At 39.2% G+C, this 27,557-nt stretch overlaps 1 long non-coding RNA gene across 5 annotated transcripts in view; it reads right to left on the bottom strand.

Annotated features, from left to right (window-relative positions):
• The window catches only part of LOC103794583 (uncharacterized), a 455,426-nt gene that overhangs the window by 376,834 nt on the left and 51,035 nt on the right, over positions 1-27,557 (bottom strand). For 2 of the 5 annotated variants that reach the window (XR_013520574.1, XR_013520577.1), the window contains exons 6-7: positions 12,054-12,182; positions 9,092-9,141 (exon numbers count right to left, since the gene is read on the bottom strand). This is a non-coding gene — a long non-coding RNA (uncharacterized LOC103794583). Of the gene's footprint in view, positions 1-5,839; positions 5,928-8,804; positions 8,913-9,091; positions 9,142-12,053; positions 12,183-12,622; positions 12,686-27,557 lie in introns of all 5 variants that reach the window. The other 3 variants (XR_013520575.1, XR_013520576.1, XR_013520578.1) reach the window with 3 other exon arrangements.

Genomic DNA, 27,557 nt, shown 5'->3' with positions numbered 1-27,557 from the left:
GGTCTTTTCGAAGTTTCCTCAAGTTCACTTTATCCCCCAAACTGGGTGAGGAACATGTGACCCAACTATTAAAATCTAACACCATTAGTGTGAATTGGTGAATGAAAATATCTATAAAGGCTGTCTTTGTTAAATTTCATTAACTGTGTCTTAACTATCTCCTTTGAGAGTTCCAATGTAATGTAAAGGACATGAGGTACTGGGTTCTAGACCCATCTCTGCACGGGATGAGTCATATCACTTTTCTGTGTAGTCTTCCCCATTTTTATAGATGAGAAGGCATCGGTGGTGCAGAGATGTGGGAATCAGACAGACAGACTGATGCTAGGATCCCTGAAATGCCGTGAACTGTTGCTGCAACCTTGGGCAAGGTATTTAACTTGGCCGTGCTTCAGTTTCTTTATCCATAAAATGGAAACAGTGATGTGATACTTTAAATATTACAGTGAAAAGAGAAGTATATGAAAAGCACTCTGCCAGGGGCAGTGGCTCACATCTGTAATCCCAGCACTTTGGGAGGCCGAGGTGGACAGATCACAAGGTCAGGAGTTCAAGACTAGCCTGGCAAATATGGCAAAACCGCTGTCTCTCTAAAAATGCAAAAATTAGCCAGATGTGGTGACATGCGCCTGTAATCCCAGCTACTTGGGAGACTGGGGCAGGAGAATCGCTTGAACCAGGAGGCAGAGGTTGCAGTGAGCTGAGATTGTGCCACTGTATTTACTCCAGCCTGGGCAATACAGCAAGACTCCATTTTAAAAAAAAAAGAAGAAAAGAAAAGAAAAGCACCCTCTTTGAAGGTCCATGCGCCAGGTACATGTCATCCAACACTTCCATTCAACTCTTCTACCCAGTACCAGTAGAGTGTACCAAAAAGAGCCCCAAGATCTGTCCTAAAACAAAAACTGTGATTCTGTTTAAGTCTTTGAATCAAATTAATGCATCTACAGTCCCTCACCAGAGCATTTACCTTTGTAAATATAAGAAAAACTCATTTATATACAGCTGTTATATAACATTAGTGCCTCATTTTGTATAAGATTTTATTCTTTCATACTTTTCAAACACATTGAAACATATCAAGGCAGTTTTCTTCTTAGATGAAATGCATAAAATTTAGTCTGGCAGAGTTTCATTTTGATTTGCTCAGGTCATCTGCTTCCTTCATTTACGAAGCAGGTATGGGGTCCACACACTACAGCACAGTGTTTAAAAGAACAGAATGCCAAGAATTGGTGCAAACATTTTGTAAAGCTTTTCAACAATATTTATCAAAAGCCTTAAATTACTACAGAAAGCTAATCCTGAGTAAAGAAAATATGAAATTATAAATATGAAAAAGGCTTTATATATCAAGATGTCCAACATGGGATTATGTAAATTCGTTAAAACATTGGCGTAATCTAAACCATCCAAAATCGTTAACTAGATATGTAAATTTGGATAAATTCCAATTGTGTTATTTCATGATATATATGAAAACTCATAATGATATGGTATATAATTTGGAAACACATTCTGCTAAAAATAAGAGAAAAATCTGATCAATAGTAGATTGAACAAGGAAAGGCTTGTTCCTCTTGCCTAACAAGAGGCCCAGGGATGGGTGGTTGATGCTTTTCTTGTGAAGCTGCTCTGTGATAACGTCAGAACACGGGCTCTTTTGGATGATTCATGCTGTCACTGACAACTCTGTATGTTCGTTGCCTAATGGTAGCAAGATGATTGCTGTGGCTTCCAGTATCACATCTTTCTCAGGACAGGGAGAAGGGGAAATGGCATTATCAGAGATGTCTCCTCTTGCACTGATGTCTTTCATCAGGAAGTGAAATACCTTTCCAAGGCATCCCCCATCAGACTTCCCTTTGTGTCCCATGGTCCAGAGCTGCTTCCATGGACACCACTAGCTTTCACCCAGGTTGAGCAGTGAATTCAGCTTTCTACTTCTAGAGCAGAGGCAGTAAAGGCAGAAAGCAGTAGTATGCAAGGGAGAGACTGAGTCAGGGGGAAGAGAGGAAACAGAATGTGAAAGAGCACAGAGCAGCTATCCTGAAATGTGGCAGCATGCTGTGGAGGATGGCTTTACAGTCCTGTCCCAGCAGCACGGTCTGTGTTTGCTTCCTCCCAGGGTTGGGTGCAGGAGGTCAGGTTGCCTTGGGGAATGAAGGCTGAGCCCTGAAGCTGATGGGAGGATGCTTCTGGTGCCAAGAAAGCTCTTGATTTTTACAACACTTTCCGTTCTGTATTTTACTGTGTTGAAGCTCTCCAATTTGTGAGATATCCTGGAAATGGGATATGGTAGAACATGGTATGTAGGACTAGGAGGAGAGTCTGTCAGATTTGGTATTAAATCCTATCTCAGCCACTTACCTGCTGTATGACCCTGGGCTAGGTGTGTAACTTCCCTCATCTCCAAAATGGAAAGATGTCAGTGACAACAGTTTTTATTATTGTATTAGTAGCAGTAGTAGCAGGATATTAAAAATTGCCTTACTCTTTTGTTCTCAGAATAAATATGATGAAGAATGCAAAGCACATACATAGCCACATATTACAAGTCAGTTGGTCTTATTTGAAACAGGTATGAATGTATCAGATGTCAGAGAAAAGTAAAACAACAGTCTAGGAAGAAAAACAATATTGACAAACAATACAAATATTAGGAAATAATGAACTCTGTTGAGACTATATGGTGTATCAGGAAGTGCTTGATTGGTGTTACCTTACTGAATTCCCACAATTGATGTGGTGGGACATTAGGGAGGATCAGTTAGGTTATGCTTCAGTAACAAAAAACTCCAGTGGCTTACAAATTTCTCACTCATGCAAAGTTACTCTCTCAGTCTGAGCCTTCTGCAGCAGCACTCCAAGCTGCTTTGATCAGCTAGCATCCCCTCATCAGCACATCCAAGCATAACCACCAAGGCAGGAGGTATTAACCATGTTTCTAGCTCTGACAGCTTGACGTTTTTTAACAACTGCCCTACACGTATAGAGATGCCTTGTGTTAGACAACCCAATAATATGCCTCAGCCACCTTGCCTAGGCCTCCCGCTTCCCTCATCACCCTGTCCCCAGTCTTAGTCCATTAGAGCTGCTATAACAAAACACCACAAACGGGGTGGCTTATCGACATCGGAAATTTATGTCTCACCATGCTGGAGGCTGAACATCCAAGATTAGGGTGTCAGCATAATCAGGTTCTGGTCAGAGTTTGCTTCCTGCTTTACAGATGGCTATCTTCTTGCTGTGACCTCACATGGCAGAAGGAACTGAAGGGACTCTCCAGGGCCTTTCTTTAAAAGGACACGAATCCATTCATAAAGGCTTGACCCTCATGACTGAATCACCCTCGAAGCCTCCCCTCATAATACCATCACTCTAGGGATTAGGATATCAACATATGAATTTGAGGGGGCCACAAACATTCAGACCATTGCACCCTCCCACCACTCTCCTCTGGAATCCTCCTTCTCCCTTGAGGGGGTGAGTTCAAATACAAACCCATCAATCCAGAGTCCACACCCCAAAGCACTTCTTTTATCAGGCGTCCACTCTGGACCACTGCAGACTTACCCTAATCACCCAGGGCCAGATACCAGACAACTAAGGACAGCCCCTGTGCCCCAGAGCCTGCCCAAATCATTCAAATAGCTAAGCCTAACCCTAACCCTGCCTCCCCTTTCCTTCCCACCCAGTTCCTTCCCTCCCTTGGGACCTGCCCCAGTGCTTCCCATGTGCCCCCTGTGGCATGGGGTCCTCCTCCTCCTGGGACCTGGGAGTAATAAGCTATCTTTTCTATGGCAATTGTTTCCTGAGCCATTGGCCTTAGCACACCCAAAATCATCTATTTATACACTATATTTTTAAAACACAGGGGAAGAAAGAAAAAAACCATGGAGAATCAGCCTTTCTATGCTTCCACCTAAACACACAAGCACATGCTCATCTGCACTGGGAAGGAAAAGTTCAGACTTCCCTGTGTGTATGCAGAAACCAAGAGAAGGGGAAATCTGGGTCATCTACCACTGGTGGGGTCATAAAAAGTGAAGTGGTACACAATGGGAGGGGGAGGTGGCCATGGCTGTACATCTGACGTGGGGCCCACAGAAGCCCACATTTGATCCAGTGGGCAAGCTGGCCCTGCAGTGGCCACCTAGCCATTTTATTAGCTTCACCAAAGTTTACCTGGGTCCCAAGAAAGCCCACCAAATCCATGAATTCTCTCTGACCTACTTTAACACATTTCATCAAACTTTTAAAAATAAAAATTTTGAGCTGCCTTTCCCTTTTCAAATTCCTAGGAACCTAATAGTCTTCCATAAGTTTTAAAAAATAATTGCCAGCTGCCTGCACTGCCTCTGTTCTCTCCTTTTGTGTTCTGCACTGATTTTCCTACCCTAGATATTCTGAAACGCACTGCTTCTCTGCGCCGCCTTTCCTCATTGACTATTATTACCGTAAGTATTCTTTTTGCTATTCCCCTTTGTCACCAAGCCTGGCTCATAAGACAGGCCAAGCCTTCCTTCCTTTTTCTGTAATTTCATATTTGCTCTTTTCCCCTATTAAGAAGCCAGTCCACCTTTTCCCTGTGTCATCACTTTCTTTTCTTTCTGACATACTTTCAAAATGTTATTTTTCTCTCCTATGACTTTTTCCTTTTTACTAATAGCATCTATTTTATGGGCCCACCTTTACCAAGTTTATCCTTCCCTGTCTTGCTTCCTTCTCTGCCACAGTAATTTCTCATGACTATCTTTTCTATTATCCATTTTTCATTTTTATATCTTTTAAAACATCACCCCTGTCTCCACTTATATTTCTATGAGAAATTATGATAGCATTAAGTCATTAAAATCTGTATCACTTAGCTGTGTCATTTTACTGCCACCCTGCCAGAGACCTTCCAAAATCACAATATAACAGAAAATTACTCTCATGCATACAGTGAAAAAAGCAGGAGGAAAGTGACAAGAAGAGAAAGCGGAGACTGACCGTAAAAGTCAATTCCGAAGGGCCTGCACAAAGCAAACAGAAGAATGGAACTGTCAGTCAGTGAATTCCTATAACGGGCGTAGATGGTCAATCCAAATTATTCTGTATAAAAAGTGGAAGGGAAAAAGAGAGGAAAAGGAAGGGAGAGCAGATACTTTTCCACTTTCCATTCCTTTTCCCTTCGGACATGTTTTTCTTTTGAGATTATTTTCCTGACTGTATCCCCAGGATTATTCTTGTATTTAAGGAATATTTACTGTGTGCTGGGCATAAATGAGACATAACATCCTTGTGCATGGACCCTGGAGACCCCAGCTGAGGTCTTGGCTCCGGCTGCTAGAGGTTATATGCGCAGTGAGGTTCAGAATTACATTCAACTGAAATTTCCATAAATGATTTTTTACTAGGAAAGCTGTCAAACTGATAGGAGAACTGTGTCTCTCAGTGGCCTCCGGGTGCTTCCCTTTGTGGAAAACCAGGAGTCTGGGTTGGTGGGATGGGCCATATGGCTTCCTGGTCCTTCAGGCTCTTCCCACAGCCTAGCCAGGCCCACCATTGGACAAAATCTCACAGTGCTCCTTCAACAGGGGAAGGAGGATTGTTCAACTCACATTTGTGGGGTTTCTGGAGCAGGTTTTGAGAAAGTGATGGGAGGAAAATAGAGAGGCTTGCAGAGTAGCACCTGTAGTCTATGTAAAATATGCTAAGAAAGGAAGCAATGGAACGAGATGACTTTAGCCGTGGTCATTTCCTTGAAAGACTAAAACTGGATTCAAAATATCCATAATTATGTCTAGCTTCTAGATTGTGTTTCCTGGCACAAAATACATAAAGATTTGATTACCTGGAGTTCCAGAATTTATCTAGGTTGCATTTAAATTCTGTGTGACCTTAAGCAAGTCATTCATCTCCCTTAGAAATGGTTTTCTCACCTAGAGAAATAGATAGTGAGATGACATGCGAGGACTCTTGAAAAGTAATTATTTAATTCATAGATGGTGAAGGGGAACTAGTGGCTGATATCTTTGGGTAGGGCTGATGTATTCAGCTCACTGGCTGCCCTCCATTGAGATTGTCTGGTGCTCACACTGCACAGGGTGTTAAATATTTTTAATATCATCCCTGCCTCTGATTATTACATGTAGCTCCCTGAGCAGGGTGAACCATCCAGGTAATTATATAGGTAACTGTATCTAACCTTAGAGACAAGGATTATGGCAGGGAAAACTGTTTCAATAAAACCTCTTACATAATTGTCATAGTAGGGCTGATTTCTGGCTGGAAGTGCAACATATAACACCATAGAATTATTTATTAGTGCAGATCATCTCTGCAAGTCACTTGGATTTCAGAATCAAAGCAAGACATCCCACAGAACAGGAATTTGTTTGGAATAAATAGATGGAGTTCAGTCCAAAGCTAAGGGACATACTCTCCAGAGGATGGAGTCTCGAGCCCTCTACTCTGATATCTTGGTGGTGGAAAAATTGAATTATGTACTAAATTAGAGCCCCTTGTATGACTCATGGAATATGATGATAGGTTCATAGATAGAGCCCACATAAAAGTTACCATGTGCCCTTAGCAACCAAAACATCCTGAGTAAAAGTCAACAACCAGCTAAACAACACTGTGAATTTTAGCCTTTCTCACAAGAGAACAGATATGATTTTTTATCCCTCCCCTGAGGCCACCCAGAGCAGAAAATTTACCTGCCAGGGCCTTTCCCTGACTTGGCCTTTAACTCTGGTGCTATCAAAGTTTGCTTTGTGAAGAAATTGCTTAGAAGGTTCATGAGCCATGCTACTCGGGCTGAATAGCCACTACAGAGAAAAGAGGTAGGTTTTGCCCTAAACGGAGGAAAACATCTTGCTTTCAAGCTGACATTAAACTGCAAATTGTCCTGAGAAGCTTGAAGGCAGGTGCTTCCAGATACCCACTGGCATGCTAAGTGGCCAGCAGATAACTCCTTGAAGACACAGTTAACTCCTCCAAGCCCAGAATGATCTTGATCTTGGCTGGATGAAGGAGAGTTCTGTGGCCCTGACATAGAATTGTGCCTTCCATATATCCTTCTATTCTCACTCCCAACCAAGTGAAGGGATTTCAGGAGCCAAGAAACAAACCTCCCTCAAAATGTCTAACTCAGGTTGGTGTTACTGTTACCTGCCTACATGAGCACAAAAAGCTACAGATACAAAAATCCCCGTGGAATGGTACTTTAGAAATAGAGATTTAAGCACAATATTCAATTGTTAAAAATTAGATCAAATTGCCTTAGCAATTTGACCACAAAGGACCTGGTCAAATCAACTATTTATTTATTTGTTAGATAATCCATTCATTTGTTAGACAAGTACTTATTGAGCACCTGCTATATCCCAGCTACTCACTAAGTCCTTGGGATATGTCAGTGAATATAACACACAATGAACATAACAATAAACACAGCAAACATTAAATTTTGCAGTATGGTAAAAAGTATTAAGGGCTGTGGAAGAGAGAAAAAGTAAAGCAAGATAATAAGGTTAGGAGGGCAGGCTGCAATATTAAACAGTGTTAAATTGAGAAGGTTAAATTGTGAATAGGAAAGTAGGTGAGATTGTTGTTTAAATTTGCCTGAGACTCTTGTTTCCAGCATGAGATAGCCCTTTGCAGTGGACAGTGTTTGTTTTCGCAGCATCTATCCGTTCTTCTCTTGGTAATATCTCCAAGTTTTACATTGATGTCCATCTTTCCACCATGCAGTCCACATGCTTTGGAGGAGACTAAAGAAACTGAGCCTATGACTCAGGCCCAAAGCCAATCAGCTTTACCTCATGTCCTGCTCAGTTATGGATTCATGATGTGCCCTTGGCATAATCAGAACGATGGGGCTGAAGATGCTATTTGGTAGGAATTTCTGAAAACGATCATCCTCACTGTCTTGCTTTTGTGTGGCAGGCTGAAATAGTCTGGGTAACTGTTTCAGGCATTTTGCAACAGTGCAGAAGCTGGCCTGAAGACTATGTCAGTTCTAAGAGGCCAAAGTTTGGAAAATGCTAGAGGCACAGACCCAGATCCGGATCAAACTATGCGTCTGCTCTGGACCCTTGGTTGCATAAGGCAATGAATCCACCTTTTTGTATAGACCACAAGAAGTCTTGTCACTTGAAACCAAAGCATCTTTGCTAATAAAGCAAACAAAAGGAGACTGTGGACCAGAGGCTCACTTCGTGACTCCTTGTTCATGGGAAACATCTTATTCCAGCAATCCCACCCTAAAGTTAACCTCCCTTTATTAAAGATGCAATGTATAGACTGGATCAACATTTTTGGTGAGTCACAGAGAAACAAGTTCTGAAATCAGTAAAAGAGATACTCCCAGAAAACTAAAAATAGTAGAACATATTGAATTAGAAATGAAAGGTACAGATGTTAAGGCAGGCTCAGGAGGATCAATTCTAAGGTAACTTAGGGGAAGGAAATGACAGACTTTCAACCTCCTGCATAGTAAATTGTTGCTTGACTCCATCTTAATGAAAATATTGCACATTCTCTCTTCTCCCCTGCAATATCATCAGTGGATTTTTTGTCCTCTTTTTCTGCTTTTGCTTTTTGCATAGATTCGGTATTTTTGTTTTTAATAAAAGTGGAGGTGTTTCTGAGAATTTCTATTGCAACAGCAGGGCTTGAACTTCAGGTCAGCTGAAAGGAAGAGTGTGTGCTGTTTCCATGGAAACCACAGCCGTATAATGTCAGGTACTAAGAGACATCAAGAATGGAGGGATAAAATCCCTGCATCATTTTAATAAACACATCCTACTTACCGTTATTTAACCGCAGTCTGCGTACATATGTTCTACCCCTTAATAGCCACTCTTCATAAATTTCTTTTGACCACATCTAACCTTTCTAAGTTGGTCCTGATTATGCTCCTGAGTAAATAAAGATGAAAAGAATGCCCTTCATTAAAGTATTACGAATGCTTTATTATTCTGAAAACTCTTTAGACATATATATGTTTTAATTAGAAAGCAATATAATGGGGACTCACTAATAAGGGTTAACTTAAAACTGACAGACACAGACAGATAAATTAAGAATCAGGGCTTACCTTTTGTCCTTAGTTTCTCATCTTATAAAACAGGCCTCACTCTGGGTTATCTATGGGAGAAAAATAAATAAATAAATAGTTTTTACCTTAACCGCCCCCCCCCCGCCACCCCGCCACTGATGCCTGTCCCCCGCAGTGTATTGCAGAAGGATCAGATCTGTGGGAACAAGAAAACTAACTTCAGACCTCCCAGTCTCCCAGGTAGCAAGGGGATGTAGTCAAGTGCTTTTCAACTCCCTCTAAGGGAATTCAGTGAGAAGGTTTCACAGAGGCAACTTGGGAAGGAAATGCCTGCCAGCACTTCTCTGTACCATCCTTATCTTCACTGGCCCTTCTTCCCCTCCACCCAGGAATCCTTTGTCAGCAGTTTCCTCCTGATCTTTCCTCCACACATCTATCAGTAATCGACACGAAGGATGAGAGAAGGGAGGAAAGAAGGGCGGTAGAAGAGTTCGAGGAAGAAAGAAAGAAAAGAAAGGAAAGAGGAAGGAAGTCCTTATAGCATCATGAATCAACCTGCTGGAAGAAAGAGTTTTCTACTCAATCAAAAACCCTAAAAGGAACATTGGTTGGGAAGAATGATTTGTGTGCAGTGCTATGCAAAATCTCTTTCTCTCCTAAATTTAGTTGAGGGGAAATTGTGCCAAGTTCCAAATGAACTGAAATAATACTCTCTTAGGGCCAGTGGGTAGAAATCAGAGAGCAAAGCCTCTCTGTGCCGTAGCTTAAGAAATTATAAACAGTAAAAGCAAAAGAAGTCTTTTCTCCCTTCAGCAACCCATAATTGAAATAGAAAGTGGTAGAGCTTGCTAAGGTCAGCAGAGTCACAGAGTCCAGGACTAACTGCTATGACCAGAGGGTCAGTGGCCTTGTGAGCCACAGGATAAGGGGGCCGGTATGCCAGAAAGGAGCAGAGAGGAGAGGAAGCTTCACAGTAGAAAGCAGGACAGTCACAGGCACTCAGTCCTCCTGGGAACTCCCAGGGTTACCTGCACCAGAAAAATGGTGCATGGAGCTGAGGGCCAACAAGTCCATGAATGAGCAACAAGAGCTAGGGCCTTAGACTTGGATCTCCTTTTCTGAAGCATTTCCCTCCTGAGGTAACCCAGCAGAAACAGCAGGCCCATCACTAAATCGTCACTAAATCCAAGGAAACATAGACTGAGAAGCACAATCCCATCCTCAGGAGGTGACAGTCAAGATGCTAGCAGGAGAATTTCTTTCCTGATCAGCACACACGCACACGTGCACACACACACGCACGCGCGCGCACACACACACACACGCTCACGCACAGCATTCATTTGAAACTTACTTGCCCTAGATTTTAGATTTATATATGACATAAAAATACCCAAACAGCAAAGGTCTACCTACAGCAAATCCCTAAAGATGACCCAAAATAGTCATCTTCATCGCCGTCATAATCATCGCAGTCAATCTTCTGAAATAGTCTCACCACTCTTAAAAGAAACGCTGAGCTGACATTTCGTGTCATCATTAGATTCTGGATACAATTTTCATATTCAGATGCTAAACATTCCCTTGAGTTTATGATGCTCCTGTATCTTGAGCTTATCATGCCCTTGCATCTTGACATCATTTACTGCCAATCAATTCAGATATCAATAATCTAGTCCTTTCGTTTTCAATAATGGCTAATAGTTTAGAATACGCCAATGACCTTCAGATGAGCTTTCCTTTTCTATTCACAGGGACGTTAGTTCTAGAAAGCCAAAAATCTGACTACAGTAAAATGTGGTCAGCACTCCTGGAGAAAGAGGAAAGACAGTATTCCAGGAGGGAGCTCGCCAGTAGTTAATTGTAATAGCACATTTTGAAACGCCAAGACTTCATTGGAGTTTAATATGTCAGTGAGCACTTTGATTTATCACATTCCCAAATCTGATCTGCCTCAGACAAAAAAGCATGGATTCGAGTACAGACTTTACTAGCTCAAGGAGGGTTCTGTGGAAGAAAAACTTTCAATCTCATTGACTACAATTCCAGAAAACCTTAAATAAATATGTTACATGAAGCCAGTTGGGACAGGTCTCCTGGTCCCCACTGAGAATAACATGAGTAGGAGAAAATACAGTCTGTATCATGGCTTACAGATAATTCATGGAATTTTATCTTGAAGATAATTTAGAGAGCATCTAGTCTAAGTGTGGCCTAATCTTGCTTAGGGACACATTAAGATTTGGCATCTAAATTTTAAAATGAATAAATGAAACCATTTAAATAGGCTTGCCAGGACATGCACTATAAGGTTTGCTATAGAACTTTAAAGTCTAGCTCTACCCACATCACTCATTTATTTTATTACCTGTCCAGCCTTTGAAATTATTCACTGAGCTCCTGAGAAAACCAGAAAATTGAGACCTGGAACTGTTAAGTAACTTGCTCAAGATTACAGAGTGATAGAATTAATGAAGATATGTTTGTGGGCATAAGGATGGAGATGGATGAAAATAGGACTCTATCCAAATCCTCTTAGTCCATGAGCCAGATAGACTTAAGGATGGGAGGTCACAGACTAAGGGAAGAAGCACTTCTCTCTCTCTCTCTCTCTCTCAAGCTTCCACAAGCTAATTTACACCAAAATCCTAAAGTTAATGCAAAACCAAACCAGTCTGTCACAGCCAGAGTTTAGTAGAAATTCTGTTAGTGATATAAGAGCTCTCTTTCATTTTGTTTTCTCTAAAGCAGTATTTTTCGATTACTAACGTGTTTCTTTAGTTCTGGACTCTTCTGTCACACCGAGGTCAGTGAAGGCATAACATAAAAACCTTCTTTTTAGCCATGGTCATTATATGAGTTTTTACAACTCAGCTTTTTTCCCAATATAAGAAATATTCTGAATCACAGATTATATTATAGATTTGCAAACTAAAGATGAAAAACAGATTTAAAAGGTATTTTATTGTAAGTACAACCTTAATGGAAATTGCATTCTCACCTCTAAAATATAAATCCAAAATTTGGCCTATCGGACTAGGCTGTTATATCTTATTCTTCATAGACTTGTCTACAAACTGAAATCGGCTCTCCAATTGCTCTTTCAGGAGTTCTACAGGGTCAACAAAACCTGAAATGAGAAATAAAAAATTAATTTCAGAAATCAAATAACAAGTATTGCTGGGGTCAGGACAGAGTCTTCCTTTGGCACTCAGGTCTATATGCAGGGCAAATGCCATGCAAAGCAGCCTCTCTGTACTGTTAAGCTAGTGTGTGCTGTGTGTATGTGCGTGTGTGCATGTGTGTGTGTGTGTTTGTGTGTGTGTCTGTTATGAGAGAGAGAGAGAAGGAAGAGGGAGCTTGGACTTAAAAAGAGGGAAATTTCAATTTACTTGAAAATTGTACCATCAATAAGGCACTTTTTAAAATATGATGACATTTGCAAGTTTGGAAGAGAAGAAAGAATGGACATGCAGTGCTGGAGAATGGAAAAGCAGAAGGCTTCAGATTCATTTCCAGTTTAACAATATCAATGCTGTACTGTTTGGAGCAGTGGCTGGGCTCTCTCACCTCAGTAATCAGCTTTCTTTCAATAGAAACAACTTGTTATTTTTGCTGCTTTAGGAGATGTTTCTATCAGAAAAAAGAATCCAAAATTAAAACTTAAATGAAGACTGAATCAAGCACGAAGGAAATTTTTAAGAAGCAAAAAGTCACTGCTAATAGCAGATCAGCCCTTCTGCATGGCAGCTCCCACCACCGAAGTTCGCTAAAGCCTTCTTCGGCTTCTCAAATGATAGCCAGCATCACCAGCACTTATTTTTAAGGAAGGGTATGTCTTTATTCTCATTATAAATCATTATTAATAAAAGTAAAATAACAAGTGAATCTTACACTTCTTGAATCCCCTTAGGGCTTCCCTTATGAGCATGGTTTTTAATATGTAAAGTGACCCATAGAGGCCAAGATTTCATTTTCTTAGTGAATGCATTGTTTAAAGGACCTCATGTTGATACATAATTGAAACCCAAATATAAAATTCTTCTTCTAAAGGTTTTTCCTTACAACCAATCACAAGTAAAAAAACAAAACAATAAAAACCTATGGAAGAGAAGTGGGTGAAGGTTGGGTAGAAACAACAGTCTCCTTGGGCCTTTCCCACACGTAGGGCTGCTGCAGAAGCAAGCCAGTCACTCGGGTTCCTCTGGACCTCCAGCTGGTCTCACGCCTTGACTTGAACGGCAGCCCACGGCGTGGCAAACAGACAAAGCAGCGCAGGTTTGGTATTGGGGTTTGACCCAGGAGACTTGCAGTATCTTGAATCACATGCCAATATTATTTACCGTACTTGGAGCAAGCACCAGATTCTTATCAGCCCTGGCTTTGAAATGTTCTTATATCACTGGGTCCTTTATTCATGTTTTCCTTATAATTCCAAATCGGTGATTTTTTAAAAAGATGTAGGGAATAGTTCGCATAGTGGTTTTGATATGAGGCACAGCAGGTTTCAGATCCTAATTTTGCCACTTACTAGCTCTGTGACCTTGGGAGACTAATTTCCTCTCTGAGCTTAGCTGACTTATCTGAAAAGATAGTTGGTGATAAAAAAAAAAAAAAAAAAAAAAAAAAAAAAAAAAAACATTGTTTTTAGGTTGAGAATGTTATTTCCCAGCATTTTCTTTTCTTTAAAGATGCCTTTTCTGATGCTGCTGCCTCTTCAAATATTGGTGAAAGAAAGCTTCAGTCTGAGCCCTTCTCTTTCCCCCTATGCAGACTCTGGTCTCAAAGATGGTAATTATAAGGCAGCTTTACGTTGGTCACCTACTGTCTTGCCAAATTTCCTCTGTGGCACTAGTTCTTCTCCTGCCACTGGACGACTATCCCAACTACAGATGCTCCTTGACTTACAAGGGGGTTACATTCTAGTGGACCCATCATAAGTTGAGGATATTGTCATTTGAAAATTCATTTAGTATGCCTAACCTGCCAAACATCACAGCATGGCTTAAACATGCCCAAGCATTTACATTAGCCTATAGTACTGTACAACCATCTAACACAAAGCCTATTTTATCATTAAGTGTTGACTATCTCTTGTAATTTATTGAATACTCAGTGTGAAAAACAGAATGGTTATATGGATACTCAAAGTACAGCTTTTACTGAATGTTTATCGCTTCCACACCGTTGTAGTTAAAATATCATTAAGTTGAACCAATGAAGGAGACCATCCATATTCTCTTGTTTCTTTCAGATAAAATGTCACAAAGTCACTTACATAGAAACACTCAATCATATCTATGATTAGAGCATCCCGTATCATCTCATATTCAGTGCTTCAAACTCAGTTTAGAGTTGCAGTTTCTCGCCTCTCTTGGCTGTGACTTGCAGCAATTTAAAAGCAAAAGGAGGCCATTGTCAGCTGTCTCTCTTTCCTCACCTGTCAGTTCTCCTTCTCAACCCCCTCTTATTGACCGGGACATCTGAAGGAACAGAGAAGCATGAAGAAAGCAGAGGAGCTGTCAATTACCTGGCCCTCTGTGCTGGGGTCTTGTGGCAGGATTCCCTGGACCTGGAAGCTGTTGACTACTCACAGACACCTAGGACTTAGCATGTCCCAAACCAAACTCATGACCTGGTCCCCAGCACATGCTCTTCTTAACGGTTTTTTTCTGTTTTGTGCTACCATTTGCCAAGAGAGCAATCTGATCAATCTAAAGTCATTCTTGTCTCCTTTCTCCCCAGCCATGACATTCTATCACGTGTGTTGGGATCTAGCCCAACCCTGTACACGGGTGCCCCGAGCCCTGGTGGTGATGAGGGAGTGAGAAAAGAAATAAGACAAGATCAAGAGTAGAATTCAACAACACGGGTCCAGAGGGCCAACACACTCTCTCAGGGGTAAACCGCCTTGGCACTGAGCTCTGGGCTTCTCACGCTTTTATTAGGCGCATTATCTTATTAATTTTGTGGGCTGCGGGGAGAGGAGGTAAGAAGAAAGATGGCCAGGCAAGGAGAGCATGTGTCTTGCAGCATTCAATAGCAAATGTGGTTCTTCTAAGAAATGCTAACTAAGGATACTGAGTTTTTTCCACCCATTGTTTATCCAGGTGCATTTGCAAAGAGGCATGGCTGATAAGGTTCCATAAGGTCTGACCACACACGATGCATCAAGTGGTTTTTATCTCCCAAGCATTGCGTACACAGAGCAATCAGAATCACTCCATATTCTGAGAACGTAGGCAAAGTCTGTGGTTTTCCGGTTTTCTCTGCCCTGCAAGACTTTCTGGCCTCGCAAGCCCCCATCTGCAAAGACCCTCCCGAGTCTCGTGAGCACAGGTTGCATTCCTTCCCAGAGTTCTTGCATAAGCCCTGTTTATGAGACCGTCATGTAAACCCTATGTTGGGAAGAGATCGTGGGTCCAAAGCCGTCTTTGCTGCCTTGCAACCACACCGCAGCGTTCCACAGTTATAAAGCGCTCTCAGATGGTCTTTACTGTAGGCCTCCTGTTACCACCGCTTGATGTCTGCTTTTATTTTACTGCACCATAGTTTGGAGTTTTCTTAATTCAATATTTGATCCATGGCACAAATATCAGTGTATAAAGAGCAAAGCAGGCTTGTAATCACTTAACTAAAAGTAACACAGGTCTGCTCCTGGCCATCTTTTCCTACAACATGGGTCACCAAATACTATTTAACGCAATGGGAACCTTCGTCTTCTCTAGTCTCACAATGACCGCCCTGTTGAGGCTTCTCTTATCTCTTCTGTAGATTACCTTCATGTAATCAGAGCTGGTTGCCCACTACTTCCCATACAACTTCAAAGCAATCTCTATTTTTTCTTTTAATATTTTGCTTTTTATAAAGCGATCCTTCCTACTGTTGCAAGTGATCACGCCATGCTCAAAAACAATGCATTACTCCTTCTGCCGAAAGAACCATCTGATTTATTCACCTGGCTTATAAGTCTCTACTCTTTCCGTTCCCTGCCTTCCTCCCAACCTCATGTCTCTGATTGTAGCCTATCTCTCAAGAAACCTCCAAATACCCCCCTTTCCTCCACCTTGCGGGCTTGCTCAGGCCTCTGTGTCTTCGCACATACTGTTCCTTCTGTTTGGCGTGCTCTTTTCCTTGCTTCTTTACTTTGAAAACTCATGATCTCCAAAACAGACTCTCTCGCTTCCTCACCAGCTGTGTTAGTTTTTGTTCTTCTTTGTGCCTAAAACACTTTCTTCAAGCACCTCTCTGATCAAAACTAGGGAAGTGTACAATTTCCTGTTTATACTGTATCCTTCTCCATTATTGGACAATGAGGTTCAATGATTTGGGTAAGAAAAATTCAAGAAAATTTAACGAACAAATGAATGTATCAATGAACTGAACAGTTGCATATTAAGAAAGCAGAAAGAATAAACAAGTTTAAAAGGTAGAATGTTCTCTAAATGTGACTTTTTGCCTAATACAAACAGGACAAGACTTTATTTAATTATGAGCTCTTTTTTTACAGAAAGAACATTCTGCTCTCAGTTCCTAAACAAAATTTTATTTTTAAATACTTCTATTTATGCTCCTTGGGTTGGAGGGTGGAGTGTTCTACATAGTTTTTTCCTGGTAATTTGGAGAAAGGGATGGAGGAATTATACAAAGTGCTTTGCAAACAAATGAGCTAACCAAAACTCCATAGTGTAAGTTCCTGGAGGACAGAGACTGTATTTTGTTAACTCTGTACTCCAAGCAAAGCTCCTGATTCCTTGAAGATGCCCAAATTAAAAAAATAAATAAATACAAGTAAATCATATGTCTTTAAGAATAAGCTCATAAATACTAAATTCATTATAAGACTTAGCGCTCCAGAACACATAAAGCATAAAACCTAATTTTTATAATACGTTTCTGAAAGAAGTCTTAATTTTTAAAATATGTTTCTGAAAGAATGGGTCTTAAAATTTAAAAACAATAAAATTTGTGAACAGGCAGATCTTTTCAATTCTTCTGTCTTCCAAAGGTTTCTTCCAATAGTGAATGTAGAGGAGGATGAGAGGAGTGGGCATGGTAGGGAGCGTGTGCAGTCTCTGGAGTATTAATATTCACACTGGAAAAGAGTGGCCCTCTGAGAATCAGAGCTGTTCGGAAACAGAGGCTGTCCCTAGACTTTATGGTACAGTATTCTTGTCCTTTGGGTTTGCCCATCATGTTTTGTGCAATCATATTTTCACTAAATGGTTTCCTATAATTCCTCCCTTAAACCCCTCCATACACATTAAAACCTCCAGCAATGTGGCACTCAAGAGGTTAACATCATGGGCAAAGTAGCCTTGGTTCCTCCCTTGCGGGCATCCTGGCATTGCTAAGCTAATGTTCTACATTCTGCTAATGTGAATGACAACGGCGCAATTTCCCAATGCCCAGGAAGGAAAAGAGTATCATCAAACATTCCAACATCTCCCAATTCTCTTTCCCATTCAGTGTCTCTATTGCTGTATAAAAGGCCTCATTTTTAACAGAAGTATGACAAACACAACAATAGCATCATTTTACAGAAGCACTAAAGCACATTTTTAAAATGCATTTCATTTCAAAGCCACTCTAATTTAAGCCTTTTGGAGTCTTTATTCTCCTTCTCTCCAGAAGCAGCCTCTGTCCCTGAATGCCACCAGGAGAGCTGAGGAATGTGGATCGCATCTGCCAGGGACAAGATGCTGCCTCCCAAGTCTTTAGTGATTCACAGGTTGGAAATGTACTTTGATTGTGTGACTGTGCTTTTACATCAGATATTTGTACACAGACATTTGCAACTTTCAAATGGTTAGCATTTAATATTACTCCATTTATAATATAGCCACAAAGGCCAACATCATATTTTTCTAACATAGCACTGTTGATAGGCACAATTAAGAACATTTTCTTAGTGTTTTCTTTTATCTAAATATAAGAAGTAAATATAGTTTTGCTTATCTGTACTTTCCCTAAAATCAATTTTAAATAAATCCTTCAGTTACAAATGAGTGTTTTCAGACTATTTGAAATTACCCTGAAACACTTCCCACATAATGGACATATTTTCTTTACAGAACGTGCAGTTTTAAATCGATTTTGCATGTGATTTGGTCAAGCTGACAGCTATGAGCAAAATGCTACACAGGAGTTGCTTATGGCTATTCTTGCTACCAAGTATCTACTACACACAGCCTAAGGTATCGTAAGGATTATAGCTCTAACTGACAGTTTCTGTTTTTAAAATATCTCAGGGCAGAAGGACAAGCTGACCTAATCAGAAGGTCATTTGAATAGACTTTTTAGTGCAAGGCACCGCTGATGCCTGGTTGACACTCCAACCCAAAGAAATTTTTTTCATCTGCGATTAATGGACTTGACATCCATTTTTCCACTGCTTTTGAAAACATGTGTTTCAGGATTTATTGTTAAATACCACTGAGATCATAGGATACTAAACTCTTATGACTGTGAAAATATTGTGCCAGAGGCCATAGTTTCTACAAAGAGTTCTGAATTGTACTAGGAAATATAAAGGTTCATGGTCTTCATCCACTGAGTATCACAATTTCTCCAATATGAGAAACTTTTGTTAATGGAAAATAATTGCACGAGTTAGTAATATTGTAAACCCATAATTAGGTGATGAAGTTTAAAAGAAATTTTAAAAGAGGAGCAGAACAAGGAGAGAATGAGACGGAGGAAGAGGCTATACCTTCCTCCAAAGTTTCATGAATGATTGCGTTTCCACCTGCTCTGCTTCTACATAACATGCCAGTAGTAAGAAACTGTAAGGATAGAATAGGAGTGTAAAACCTAAAGCATCCTTCTCTCATTTCACTGATTCAAGTGATTTAGAATTTTGCTAGTATAGACAAGAGACATCCTCCTGGTTAATCTGCCACTACCAGGACATAATGTTAGTTCCTAACATAGAGCTCTGTGTGGACTTAGAAAAGTTATTCAACCCAATAACAGATTCCTTATGTACAAAACTGAGATAATTATATTTAATAACACATTCCTAATAGAGTTATTAAAACCATTTTTAAAAACAACACTCAAAAGAGCTTAGTATCTAAAAAAATAAACTCTCAACAAGAACTAGCTATTATGTTTATCAGGAAGCTGAAATCATTCATTGCTTTTAGAAAGTGAATTAAAACTTACCTGTTCAGAGGTCACATCGGACCTAAATATGATTTACCAAATCTGTCCCTGTGAGTTGGGTATATAAAAACAAATTCATTATGAATAGAAAAAGAATTGCAAACTTCACATCGTCATAAGAGGAAAGTGACAATGTCACCCTTTTTGTTCATTTGCTATGCTTTTTAAGTGGAGTAGCTGTTCTGGATGAAGCCTAAATACTAGTGAACAGTGACAGCAAGGAAGAACAACGAACCAATACATGAAGCTGAGTTCAGGCGATTGTTTCATTGTAAAGGGAAATCAACTGTTACTAAATTAAACCACCACGTCTGGGTTACAGGTGTCACTGCATGAATGTGTTGACTGACTGAGTCTCTGCTAAGAAATGAAATGTAAAATTTAAGCATAATTTTGGAATACACATATTTTTGTTTACGTGCACATTTTTATGCTTCCATGAAAGCGTAACATCATACTTAGAACATATAAATGATTAGTATCAAAATTAGACATGTAAACACAATGTGGGCTCATTTATTGTTCAGTATTCCTGCCTGTTGCCGAATTAGCCGGTGACCAGGTTCTGGCTGTGACATATATCACATGCATACTACATCAGTCCTTCCCTCCACTTCTGTCCTGGGATGAGGGAGTCCAGAATGGGCACCATTAGCAATTCCTAATGGAGGCTCTAATTCCTACTTAGAGGCAAACAGTAAGAAATTAAATCAATTCAATCTAAAAACATACAGTGGCAATGCCATTTCACAAGGGATGCTGTTTAAACAGTTAACTCAGAGTGAACTCTTCCTGTTCCTTGATTGGGAAGCGTTTCAGATCTTAATTACTGTGTTCTGTGAATCTGTGACAGATCGTCCCTTTTTTACAGGCTTCTTGCCAGGATAAAGCTGGCTTTTTTTTTCTTTTAAGAAGACTACACTTAATTAGTGCTAGCATCATTAACTCTTTGTGAGTTTGATCTCATTTCACCATTAAATTTTGATTCTAGCCAGAGTTATCTGCTTCCATTGTCTTTGTAGTCATTCTTAAAATAAAAACAATTTGAAGCATAAATTTATTATCTGTATCAAAGGCAAAACTTTAAGGTTTTTTTTTCAGTACAATAAACACAGTTGTAAATTTAACCAAAAACATAAAAGCTTATAGGAATTTGTCCACAGCAGTCATAGAAGCAGAGAGAAGGGCGTGGAGGAGCCTAGACTTCATCATCAGTTTTCCCAGTTAGCCACATAAACACAGGCAACTCCTCTCACCTCTCTCAAATTTTTCTTTCCTCGTGTGCACAATGGGAGTCATAGCACCTAACTCAGAGGTTGCTGTGACCATGCCTGAAATACATCAGGCACTCAATAATTGTGAGCCAATTTTTCCTGTCCCATCTTCCATCATAAAGTAAGATACTGTACATTTTAATTCTTTGACTCTCTATTATAGTACATGGCAGAATGGCTGTCAATCTGACATGCTTTCAAACCAGTAGCATCCCACTGCCATCCTACTCCTCAGAGAGTGTCCTTTTGGGTGATGCTGTCTATTGCAGATCTAAGAAGAAGAGATGACAGACCTGACTTAAAACAGGGAAGGCTGGGATATGAAAGGTTCTGCTGAATGATACTGAATGCTAGGAGTTGCAGAGAAAAAGGATTCACTCTTCATTAGTGAACCCCAAATAAAAATTGATCACATTAGGCTCACCATGACAAAGAATAATTCAATCAGTGGCTTCTTTTAAGATAAAATGTAAAGTTTCTTTCTAAAAGTAAATTTAGAAAAAGTTGAGAAAAATTTTTCTAGCTCAAGATGGCTATATCACTGTCTCTAACTTTGTTCAAAAAATTACTGCATAGATTATGTAAAAATGATACATGCTTATTATAAGAAAAGCAAAAGTAATGCAATAAGGAAAAGAACAATGAAAAGTAAAAGAGAATTCACCAAAAACCTACCATCCCCAGATAGCTGTAGTTAACAAATGGGAGTCACTATTTCAGACATTTCTTTCCTGCATATATAGTAGTCATTTTGCTTATACTTGAATTAACTGAATAAGAAGCAAAAAAATGAAATAAAATTGTTGAATTTCAGATGTTTCTTCAGCACAAGCAACCTTAATTTTTAAAATATCTCTGAAGTTAATTAAAAGCATTATGAAAAATATTGAAAGGTTGGAATTATGCATTTCAAACCAAACATTTTAATTTTAGATGCGCTCTATTGACTCCTGCTATGACAGCGTAAAACCTGTGCACTTAAACATCCCCTGCTTCTGATTACTTCGTTATTATATTTGTGTATTGTTAAAGTTTATAGAATTTGTGTTTCATTAATTAAGATATATTTCAAATTTTAGTCATATCTAGATGGATTAAATGCTCATCCATGAGTGCTCATAGAGTATTTTTATTATATTTCCTTTATTTCAAAAAATTTCATTTTGATTTATCTCTTGGTCAACTGTATTATTTCATCTAATCAAAATTGATTTATTTGTTTTATAAGTACTATACTCCTAAAATTCTTGTGCAAATTTTTTTTCTTCATGCGTCAAGGATAACCTGTTTAGGTGAAAATCATTGAGGTGCTACATTTTCCCAGAATGCCACACATACTGTTTTCTAGTATTGAGTGTTTAGGGAAAAATCTAATATCAACTTTACATTTTCTCCTCTGTACATAACTTGAGTTTTGCCTCGATGGCCATTTTTTTTTTAACCTTCATGTTCAGTCACTTCGACAGGTAATGATTACTGTCTAACAATGTTTTCCTAGTACAGGAGACCGATTGACATGAAGGCTCAAATCTTTATATTAGAAAGGATTGTTCTATTTTATTTCTGCATCGTTATTTCTGAAAATGAAATTAAAGTTAGACTCAGATGTAAAGTAAAGACAAGGTGAGACAATGCACAGGGGTATTCATTATACCACACAAACACTAACCAAAGAAAGCTAGCATTGTGGGACGAATACCAGACAAAGCAAATCTTAAAGAAGCATTATTAAAAATGAAGAGGGATATTTTGTCATGTTAAAAAGCTCAATACCCAAGAAAAAAAAATAATTGCATAACTCTATGTTCTTAATAAAATACTCTCAAAATCTAAACAAAAATGGACAAAAAAAGAGCTAGATAAATCCATGATTATAGTAGGAGATTCTGACATATTTCTTTTAATATCTGATTTAACAAGTAGATACTGATATACCACAGAGACATAGAAGAATTGAACATTAATAATAAACAAGACCTATGTGACATACATAGAATGCTGCTTATAATAACTATAGAATGCACATTATTTTTTGGTGAAATGAACACTTACCAAAATTGACAATATCCTTGGGTATAAAACATATGTAAACACACTTTAAAAAGAGAGAAATAAAGGGAGAATATACTCTGACTACAGTGGAATTAATATTGAAATCAATGACAAAAAGATAACTAGCAAATTCTCAAATATTTGGAATTTATGCAATGTACTTCTAAATGGCCTATGGGTAAAAGAAGTCACAAAGGAAATTAGAAAATGTGTTTAACTAAGTAAAACAAAAACATCAAAACTTGTGATCTGCAGTGAAAGCAACATTTAGAGAGCATAGTATATATATATACACATATATATATATATATGAAAAAAGGAAAAAACTAAATGATCAAGTTCCCCTTTCAAAAAACCAACAAGTTAAATGCAGAGAAATAAGAAGAAAGGAAATAATAAAGGTAAGAACATAAATTAATGAAACAGAAAATTCACACATAATAGAGAAAATCCACAAATCCAAATATTTATCATCTTAACAAAAATTTAAAATTGATAAACTCATAGCAAGACTTATAAATATATTTTAAGAATGCGGGAAGAATGTAAATACCACCAAATCCAAGAATGTAAACAAGACATTGCTATAGCCCCTACAAACATTTTAAAAGGAAGATACTATGAACAAATTTATATAAATAAGTTTTAAAATCTAGAAGATATTTTTCTTAAAAAAATACAGCTTATCAAAACTGACATAAGAAAAAATGAAAAAAAAGAATAATCCCATCTACAAAACAAGTTGAATCCTTTAAAAATTTTTAACATAGAGAAAAGTACACATAGCTTTGGTGATAAACTCCACCAGCATTTAAGAAACACAGAGTAGCAGCCTTGCATCTTTTCTAAGAGAGAATTAAAAAAGAGGGACCACAATCCAAAGTGATTTTTAATTTGATTAGCAAAACTTTGTTACCAAAACTTCACAAGGACATTGCACAAAAGAAAAGCTGTATGAATCTCTCTTAAGAACATAGATACATGAGATCACAAATACCACAAATAGCCAAAGCTGGAGGCCTCTTACTTGCTGATTTCAAATTATACCACAAGCTTTCTAAACAAAACAGTGTGGCACAGGCATAAAAACAGACACTTGGTTGGATGGAACAGAATCGAGACCCCAGAAATAAACCCATAAATACAGAGTCAACTAATTTTTGATGAGGGCACCAAGAAAACACAATGGAGAAAGTATAGTTTCTTCAGTAAATGGTGTTGGAAAAACTGAACATTCACATACAAAGAGTGAAATAGGACCCCTATTTTAAACTACTCACAAAAAATAACTTAAGACTTAAATGCAAGATTGAAAACAATGAAACTCCTGGAAGAAAACATGGGGAAAAGTTCCTTGACATAGGCAATGATTTTGTTTTTAATTTGATTCCAAAAGCACTAGCAACAAAAACAAAAATAAACATATGGGACTATATCAAACTAAAAAACTTCTGCACAGCAAATAATCAACAAAATGAAAAAGTAACCTACAGAATGGTAAAATAGAAATATATTTATAAATCATATATCTGATAAGTAGTTAAGGGTCAAAATATATCAGGAACTCATAGAACTCAATGGCAAAAATACAAAAAAAATAAAAATAAAAACTGATTTAAAAATGGGCAAAGTACCTGAGCAGACATTTTTCCAAAGAAGACATACAAATGGTCAACAGGCACATGAAAAGATGCTCAATATCACTAATCATCAGGGAAATGCAAATCAAAACCACAATGAGATATTACCTCACACCCGTTGGAATGACTATGAACAAAAAGACAAGAGATAGCAAGTGTTGGTGGATATGGGGAAAAGACAATCCTTGGGCATTGTTGGTACACATGTAAATTAGTACAGCTATTATAGAAAACAGTATAGAGGTCAGCTGCTGGATCCAAGATGGCCGAATAGGAACACCTCTGGAGTGCAGTTCCCAGCAAGAATGCAGAGGGTGAGTGATCACCACATTTCCCAACAAGTTTTTACTGCCCACAGACCAGGAAATTCCCTGGCGGAAAAGCACCATGAGTCTCCAGCATGGCTGTTTCAGCCCACACAGTGGGTCTCCACACAAAAACTCACACAACTCTGGGCGGCCATTTCAACTGGTGCCTGAAACACCTGGGAGACAGTGTTGCCCATTCAACTGAAAAAAAGGGGGCTGAAACAGGGAGCCAGGTGATCTGGCTCAGTGGGTTCCACCCCCACAAAGACCAGCAATCTGAATCACTCTGGATTGAGAGTTACACAGCTAGCACAGCTGGACCCAGGACAGTCCAGCTCTGTGGGGGCTAGGGCATCTGCCATTACTGAGGTAGTCTGCCATTACTGAGCCAGTCCACCATTACTGAGGCAGTCCGCCATTACTGAGGCAGTCTGCCATTACTGAGACAGTTCTGTCTATACCTCTATAAACAAAACCACAAGGATGTGCACACAGCAGCTGGGCAGAGACCATGACAGCTCAGCAACGCCTCTGCTGGCAGACTGTGACTAAGCTACCTCATTGCTGGGCAGGGCATCTCTGAAAAAAGGCAGCAGCATGTCAGGAACTTATAAATAAAGCCCCACCTTCCCAGGACAGAGCACCATGGAAAAAAAGGCAGTTATGAGTTCCGCTACAGCAAACTTAAATGTACCTGCCCAGCAGCTCTGAACATAAAAATGAAACTCACAGCTCAGCACTTGAGCTCCTATAGGGACAGACAGCTTCCTCAAGCAGCTCCCTAACCCCCGTATATCCAAAGAGATACCTTATAAAGGAGAGCTCAGGCTGACATCGGGTGGGTATCCTTCTGGGACAAAGATAACAGAAGAAGAAAATGGCAGAAACCCTTACTGTTCTGCAGCCGCTGCAGGTGATCCCCAGGCAAGCAAGATCTGGAGAGGACCTCCAGCAGTCCTACAGCAGAGGGGCCTGTTAGAAGGAAAATTAAGAAACAGAAAGAAATAACTTCATCAGCAACAAAATGGACGTCCACTCAGAGACCCCATCCAAAAGTCACCAACTACAATGACCACAGGTAGATAAATCCACAAAGTTGGGAAGAAACCAGTGCGAAAAGGATGAAAACACCCAAAAGTAGAACACCTCCCCTCCTCCAAGGGATCACAACTCCTCACCAGCAAGGGAACAAGGCTGGATGAAGAATGAGTCTGATGAATTGACAGAAACAGGCTTCAGAAAGTGGGTAGTAACAAACTTCTCTGAGCTAAAAGAACATATTCTAACTCAATACAAAGAAACTAAGAACATTGAAAAAAGGTTTGACAAAATGCTAACAATAATGAATAGCTTAGAGAAGAATATAAATGAATTGATGGAGCTGAAAAACACAACACAAGAACTTCACGAAGCATACACAAGTTTTAATAGCCAAATCAACCAAACAGAAGAAAGGATATCAGAATTGAAGATCAACTCAATGAAATAAAATGAGAAGGCAAGATTAGAGGAAAAAAGAGTAAAAAGAAATGAACAAAGCCTCCAAGAAATAAGGGATTATGACAAAAGACATAATCCAAGTTTGATAAGTGTAGCTGAATGTGATGGAGAAAATGAATACAAGGTGGAAAACACTCTTTAGGATATTATCTAGAAGAACTTCCCCAACCTAGCAAGGCAGCCAATATTCAAGTCCAGGAAATAAGAACACCACAAAGATATTCCTCAAGAAGAACAACCCCAAGGTACATAATCATCAGATTCACCAGAGTTGAAATGACAGATAAAACGCTAAGGGCAGCCAGAGAGAAAGGTCAGGTTACCCACAAAGGGAAGACCATCAGACTCACAGCGGATCTCTCGGCAGAAACCCAACAAGCCAGAAGAGAGTGGGGGCCAATATTCAACATCCTTAGAGAAAAGAACTTTCAACCTAGAATTTCATATCCAGCCAAACTAAGCTTCATAATAGAAGGAGAAATAAAATGCTTTATGAACAAGGAATTGCTCCAAGATTTCATTACCACAAGGCCTGCCTTACAAGAGCTCCTGAAAGAAGCACTAAACATAGGAAGGAACAACCAGTTCCAGACACTCCAAAAATGTACCTAATGGTAAAGAGCATCCATACGGTGAAGAAAGTGCATCAACTAATGGGCAAAACAAGCAGCTAGTATCAAAATGGCAGGATCAAATTCACACATAACAATATTAACCCTAAATGTAAGTGGGCTAAATGCCCCAAACAAAAACACAGACTGGCAAATTGGATAAAAAGCCAATCCCCATTGGTGTGCTGTATTCAGGAAACCCATCCCAAGTGCAAGGACGTATATAGGCTCAAAATAAAGGGATGGAGGAAGATTTACCAACCAAATGGAGAGCAAAAAAAGGCAGCAGTTGCAATCCTAGTCTCTGATAAAATAGACTTTAAACCAACAAAGATCAAAAGAGACAAAGAAGGACATTACATAATGGTAAAAGGATCAATGCAACAAGAAGAGCTAATGATCCCAAATATATACCCACCCAATACAGGAGCACCCAGATACATAAAGCAAGTTCTTAATGACCTACAAAGAGACTTAGACTGCCACACAATAATAGTGGGAGGCTTTAACACCCAACTATCTATATTAGACAGATCAATGAGATAGAAAATTAACAAGGATATCCAGGACTTGAACTCAGATCTCGACTAAGCAAACCTAATAGACATCTACAGAACTCTCCACCCCAAATCCACAGAATATACATTCTTCTCAGCACCGCATCACACCTACTCTAAAATTGACCACGTAATTGGAAGTAAATCACTCCTCAGCAAATGCAAAAGAATGGAAATCATAACAAACAGCCTCTCAGACCACAGTGCAATCAAATTAGAACTCAGGATTAAGAAACTAACGCAGAACTGCACAACTTCATGGAAACTGAAGGACTGGTTCCTGAATATTGACTGGAAAAACAATGAAATGAAGACAAAAATAAAATGTTCTTTAAAATGAATGAGAACAAAGACACAATGTACCAGAATCTCTGGGACACAATTAAAACAGTGTCT

The sequence above is a fragment of the Callithrix jacchus genome, chromosome 7 (assembly GCF_049354715.1).
Source record: "Callithrix jacchus isolate 240 chromosome 7, calJac240_pri, whole genome shotgun sequence".
Lineage (NCBI taxonomy): Eukaryota > Metazoa > Chordata > Mammalia > Primates > Cebidae > Callithrix > Callithrix jacchus.
This window is presented reverse-complemented; position numbering and strand designations above follow the sequence as displayed.